Source organism: Triturus cristatus, chromosome 2_2, assembly GCF_964204655.1.
Source record: "Triturus cristatus chromosome 2_2, aTriCri1.1, whole genome shotgun sequence".
NCBI lineage: Eukaryota > Metazoa > Chordata > Amphibia > Caudata > Salamandridae > Triturus > Triturus cristatus.
In genome coordinates this window covers 759,811,552-759,817,856 of record NC_140582.1, presented here as the reverse complement: position 1 = coordinate 759,817,856, position 6,305 = coordinate 759,811,552, and positions in this window count along the sequence as shown.

Here is a 6,305-nt window from a genome sequence, read left to right as displayed (position 1 = left end):
GCAACACACCATAGCTTGCCATTGACCCATAGGCACAACAACAATACACTCTGTGACACAGTAACTCAAAGTGCATGTCAGGCTGCATTACCTGTGTGTGTATGTGGGTAAACATGTGAATTTGTATGTTTCACTTAGTGGCACCCACTCCCAGGCAGGGCAGGTTGTCATGGGGACGGATCCAATTGTTGGCTGGACACATAACCACTGTGTTTGACGACATTTCAGTGCATGAGGCATGTACACAGTTCCCGGTGTACATTGTGTATTTCATGTGACATACACCCTGACTCTTCAGTGGAATGGTAGGTGCCTCACAGGGTGTCACAGTTCCACATATGTGATGTTCATCCACAGTACGTGTGCATTGCCATGCGGAGATGACTCAGATTTCATGTGCTTAATGTCAAATGTTCACAACATCCCAGTCTATTGTCAATGTGAGTGGATGCTGCATCTGTGTGTCACAGACATCCATGTTCCTGGGCTCAGCGCAGGGCCTTGTGCTCCCACAGCAGGGCCTAGTGTCAGCCATCTTGGCAGTACTTTTGCACTCCCTGTGAGGTGGGCATGGTTCAGTGTGAGTTTACTGAAACATGTGGGTGGGGGACTGTTGGCTGTGACTGCAACTCCCATCATGCTTTTGGCTCCACCCACCTTCCCACAATACCTGGACTTCCTTCCTGTAACTCTGCTACCATGTGAGTGATTGAGACAGCAATGGCAAGATGACTGATAGTGGTATCCGGTTGTTTGTTTGTGCACAATTTCAAGACAGGGCCTTGTGCTCCCCACAGTGGAGCACGTTGTCAGGGTTCTTGGTAGAGACTTTTCATTGACTCTCTTGTGGAGCATGATCCCAGTTGTGTATTGTGGTGTAGGTGGGAGGGGTGTGTAAGACAGGGGCTGCTGGTAGATGTAGTCAGAGCTGGCAGTCTTCCTCCCCCAGTCCAAACATCCCACCATGCTGCATGCTTCCATTGCAGGGATTGGAAGTTACCTTTCAGGCTGTCAGGCATTGGTGTCCTGTTGTTTGTTTGAGCCCAAGTCCCAGCAGGGCCTTGTGGTCTCCACAGCAGGGCCTAGTGTCAGTCACCTTGGCAGAACGTTTGCGCTCCCTGTGAGGTGAGCATGGTTCAGTGTGAGCTTACTGGGGCATGTGGGTGGGGGCCTGTTGGCTGTGACTGCAACTCCCATCATGCTTTCTGCTACATGCACATTCCCAGCAGCCCATCCTTCCTTCATTTTGACTCAGCTTTCCTGTGAGGTGGTGTGACAGTGGTTGCAAATTGGTGACAGTGTTTGTTGGTTATTTCTGGTCATGCCTTGCAGTATTGGTCTTTAGATTTGTACATGTTAGGACGTAGTTCCCTATTACTGTGGGATGGCAGGTATTGTGTTTGTGTAACTGATATACACATCACAGGGTAGTTGCCTTTCCGTTGCTATGGCTTTGCTGGCAGAAATTTGTTTCACAGTTCCCTTGACAGTGCTATATGTGTGTTGCCACACAATGTTGAGTGAATTGGTTGTGTACCTCACCAGGCTCTGGTATTCCTTTTAATCCATGTATGCTCTCCGGTGGTGGGATGCCCCGCACCTTCTCCTCCCAGGTCCTGAAGTGCGTTGGTTTGGCAGGAGGGCCACCGCCAGTCATCCTGCTCAGGGTGTGTTCTCTGTCGATGAGCTTCTTGACCCTCCTGCGCACATCATAATACCTGCTCTGTATGTAGTCCTTTGTGCGCACACAAGGTGCTTGTGCGTTGACCTTGTCGACAATCCTCTCCCACATCTTGGTTTTCTGTGACATTGGGGTCTGTTGGACCAATGTGCCAAACAACTGTGGCTCTACCCTGAATATTTCATCAATCATGACTTCCAACTCACTATCTGTGAACTTTAAATTCTTCTGGGAGGGCATGGTGCTGGTTGGTTGTGGGGATTGATGGGAGGGGTGTATGTGTGTGTGGTGGGTGTGAGATTGTCAGTGAATATGTGATTTCATGTTTAAGTTGTGCAAATGGTGTAGTTTTTGTGTGTTGTGTGAGTTGTGGTGTGTCTCTGCAATGTGGTGGTGGTGTCTGCTGTCCTATGCCTGTAGTTTGCAAAGGATCATGGTAGGGCTTTCTTGCCAATATATAGGTGGAGTTGTGGGTGTGTCTTTGTTCTTCCTTTTCTTTCTTTTTATTTATTGGCTTTGTCATTTGTTTTTTGGGCTTTTTTTGTTACTTTTCCTTTGCTTTTGTTGTGCATGATGGAGACGATTGTTTGACCGTGTCGGACGCTGGATGTGGCTCACGCGGGCTAACCCGAGTCTGTCACACTGACATTCTGCTGTTTTCGATGTTGTCGTACGCGCAGGACGCAGAGGGGTCTGTTATTTGCTAGTCACTATTAGCTGTGCGTCTCGGTTTTCATGTTCGTGCTCCGTGCGAGTCGGTCTCAATTCACACATTTGGCATTGTGCTGTGCGGCTCGTGCATCGTGGGTACGTTTCGGTCGCGTCTATTCCTGGTGCGTGTCGGTCGGTAGGATTCCCGGTCATTTTACGAGCGGCTCACTGATTTTTGTACGGGTCGGTCGTTCGGCTTGTGTTCCGTGCGAGTGGGTTGTAATTCACACGTGTTGCATCGTACTGTACGGGTCTTACGGTGCCGGTCTGTGTTGATCGGTCTCCGTCCCAGGTCCGTGTTGGTCGGTACGTTTTACGGCCAGAATCGGAATCGGCCCCTCAGTGTTTAAGCACGGTGAATGAAAGATGAAGTCAAGGTATGTGCTGTTACCGGAGTTTGTGTTACAGAAGATGAATTGTTGAGTGGATTGAAGAGAGATGAAATCTTGAAAAGTATAGGTTGGTGTAATGTCAGGGATGGGCATGTGGTCTTAAGAGGTTGCCAGTTAATACCTTACTTAAAGTTTAGGGAGTGTCTTATACAAAGGGTTCATGAAGGACATAAAGGCATGTGTAAGACTAAGGAGAGACTGGCCAGGAATGGATTTAGCTGTTGAGATGATAGTCAGGGAGTGTGCGGAGTGTAAGTTGGCAGACAAGACTCTTAAGATTAGGACGCCTCCAAAGATTTGCAGGTAAATACCCAAGGAAGTATGGGAGAAAGTAGCATTACACATAATGGGTCCCATAAATTATGGTTCACCCGTAAGATACACTTTAGTATCGATCAACACAGTCTCTAGAAGACTCGAAGTTATGATTACTGCAGAAATCACTACAACGTCAGTATTGAAGGTTTTGACAGGAGTGTTTGCTCTGGAAGGCAATCCTAAACAAATACTGACGAATAATGGAGTGCAATTTACTTCTAAAGCCATGAAAGAAGTTTTGGAGACAAGAGAGATTAGGCACAAGAAATGTGCCTTGTACCATCCTGAATCAAAAGGTATGGTAGAAAGGTTGAACAGAACCCTGAAAGAAACAATTCAGATTGCAAAACTCAAGGGGCTGGATTGGATGGACAGGGTGAAGCGCAGGGTGGAGTAATATAGATTTACTCCTGATACCACCACCGGGCTAAGTCCATTTTACACTTTATAAAACATTACCCACATACCAAGGTGCGTCTGACATGGATCGATGCTTATCACAAGTCTCACTCTTGAATAACAGAGTTATTGGAGGAGAGCAGATTGAAGAAGGCTCACATTTACACAGACAGAAAAGCTAAATATGATCTTCCAAAGCAATAAGACAAATGAATGTTGTGGTGGGAGGTGTTGTGAGGGTGAAACTGCCAAGGTGCTCTGGTCGTTCTTCCTCACACTTTAGCAAACCTCACATGTTTTAAATGTGGTCTACTAGGGCACATTGACACTGATCCCAATTGCCCAGCTGTTGGGCAAGTATGTAGGAGATGTAAAGCTAAAGGACATTTTGCTAGGATGTGCAAAGGGGTGCGCAGTCAAAATATCAATTTTTTTATATCGACCCACATTAATATTGAGTTTTTAATATCGTAGGGACAAAATATCAATGTCAGGAATATCGGTGACCAGAATATTGACCTTAAGGTAAGTAATATTGTTTTTTTATATCTAAGTAAGTAATATCTAAGTAAGTAATATCGTTAGCAAAAATATTGTTGTTAATATCAATATTTATTATAGTGTTATCGATTTCAGTATGTATTTTTTATCTATGTTTAACATTTTTTGTAATTAATTTTGATTATTTTTACATATATGTATTAAATGCTTAGAAATTCGTAATTTTTTTAAGTAAATTTAGCGTTTTAGTATCAGAGCGGGCTGTGGGTTTATAGGGGAATAGGGTGGGAAGTAATTTAATTATAAATCATTAAGTAATCTGTTGTTATTTATTGTTATTGATTATTAATTTATTGTCAATTAACTATTAATTGGTAATTCATTTTTATTAATTGATTAATTTATAAGTATATTAATTAATGTATTATTTTTTTCTATTTATTGTTATTGTTAATTAATGTATTGTTAATTTATTATTAATTGGTAATTAATTTGTATTAATTGATTAATTGATAATTAAATTAATTGTGGTATTTTTTATGTGTAGCGGGTTGTGTGTTTATGGGGGAATAGGGTGGCAAGTAATTTAATGTTATTTAAGTAAATATTAATTTCATTTTATTGTTATTTATTATAAAAAAAAGTTAATTATTTATTAATATGTTATTCATTTTACAAAAATTAAGTAATTAATAAGTATGTTAATTTAACCCCTACGCTATCTTATATTTTCCACACTGTTTCACTCACTTGAGTTGGAATAGTAATTTTAACCCCTACGCTATCCAACACTTTCCCTACTGTTGCACTCACTGGAGTTGTAATAGTAATTTTTACCCCTACGCTATCCGACACTTACCCTACTGTTGCACTCACTAGAGTGGGAATAGTAATTTTTACCCCTACGCTATCTGACACTTTCCCTACTGTTGCACTCCCTTGAGTGGGAATAGTAATTTTAACCCCTACTCTATCGGACACTTTCCCTACTGTTGCACTGACTGGAGTGGGAATAGTAACTTTTACCCCTACGCTATCCAACACTTTCCCTACTGTTGCACTCACTGGAGTGGGAATAGTAATTTTTACCCCTATGCTATCCAACACTTTCTCTACTGTTGCACTCCCTGGAGTGGGAATAGTCACTTTTACCCCTACGCTATCCAACACTTTCCCTATTGTTGCACTTCCTTTGAATGGGAATAGTAATTTTAACCCCTACGCTATCCAACACTATCCCTACTGTTGCACTCACTGGAGCGGAAATAGTAATTTTTACCCCATTCGTTATCCAACACTTTCCCTACTGTTGCACTCACTGGGGTGGGAATAGTAATTTTTACCCCAACGCTATCCAACATTTTCCTTACTGTTGCACTGTTTGGAGTTGGAATAGTAATTTTATTCCCTCCGCTATCTAATATGTTTGGTATTATTTTAGTTAATGTAGAATATAATTAATTTAAAAAACATTTAAAATAATTTTAATTGTTATAATTTTTTCTATATATTTATTAAATTTGTATGTGTATTATTGTTTTAGGTGTAAAGATGTATTTATAAGTTATGTGATATTTTTTAAACAATGTATAAGTTATTAAAATAATTATTAAAAATTATTAATAAGTAAGTGTATATATTATATATGATATGTATATGTTTTATACATTTTTACATTATATATATATATATATATATATTACTTATCATTTTGAAACATTTAAAAATATTTTTAACTATGTTTATTTTAATTATATGTATTATTTACTTTATTTTACATTATTTTTTTAACTTAAAAAAAAAAAAGATATTTTTGACATCGATATTTTTTTCTCGATATTTTCTGTAGGTCGATATTCTGACCTTCGATATTATGTCAGTGATTCGTGCAAAGGGGAGTGTGAGTTTCCCTAATCTTAAATTGGACGTTTGTATGGTGGTTGGTGATCTCCAAGAAGATCAGGATGCGGAGGGGTTCATTTTGCATATTGGTGAAGTTGGGGTTGTCTCTGAAAAAGTGCATTCTTATTGTACTATTAACATAGATGGAGTAGAAGTGCCCACCATGGCCAATTCTGAGGGACGGTATACTTTGATTTGAGAAGAACATTTAACAAAGTTTCCTCATCACAAACTATTTGAGCCAGACAGTAAGCTGGTGGCATATGGAAATAAGCCCATAGAATTATTTTGGTCTTTGGAAGGGGTGTTAGAGTTTCAGGGTGTGAGGACTAATTCCAAAGTGTACCTTGCGAAGGATGGCTCATGTTTGTTGTGGTGACCTCAACAAAGCGATCTAATGA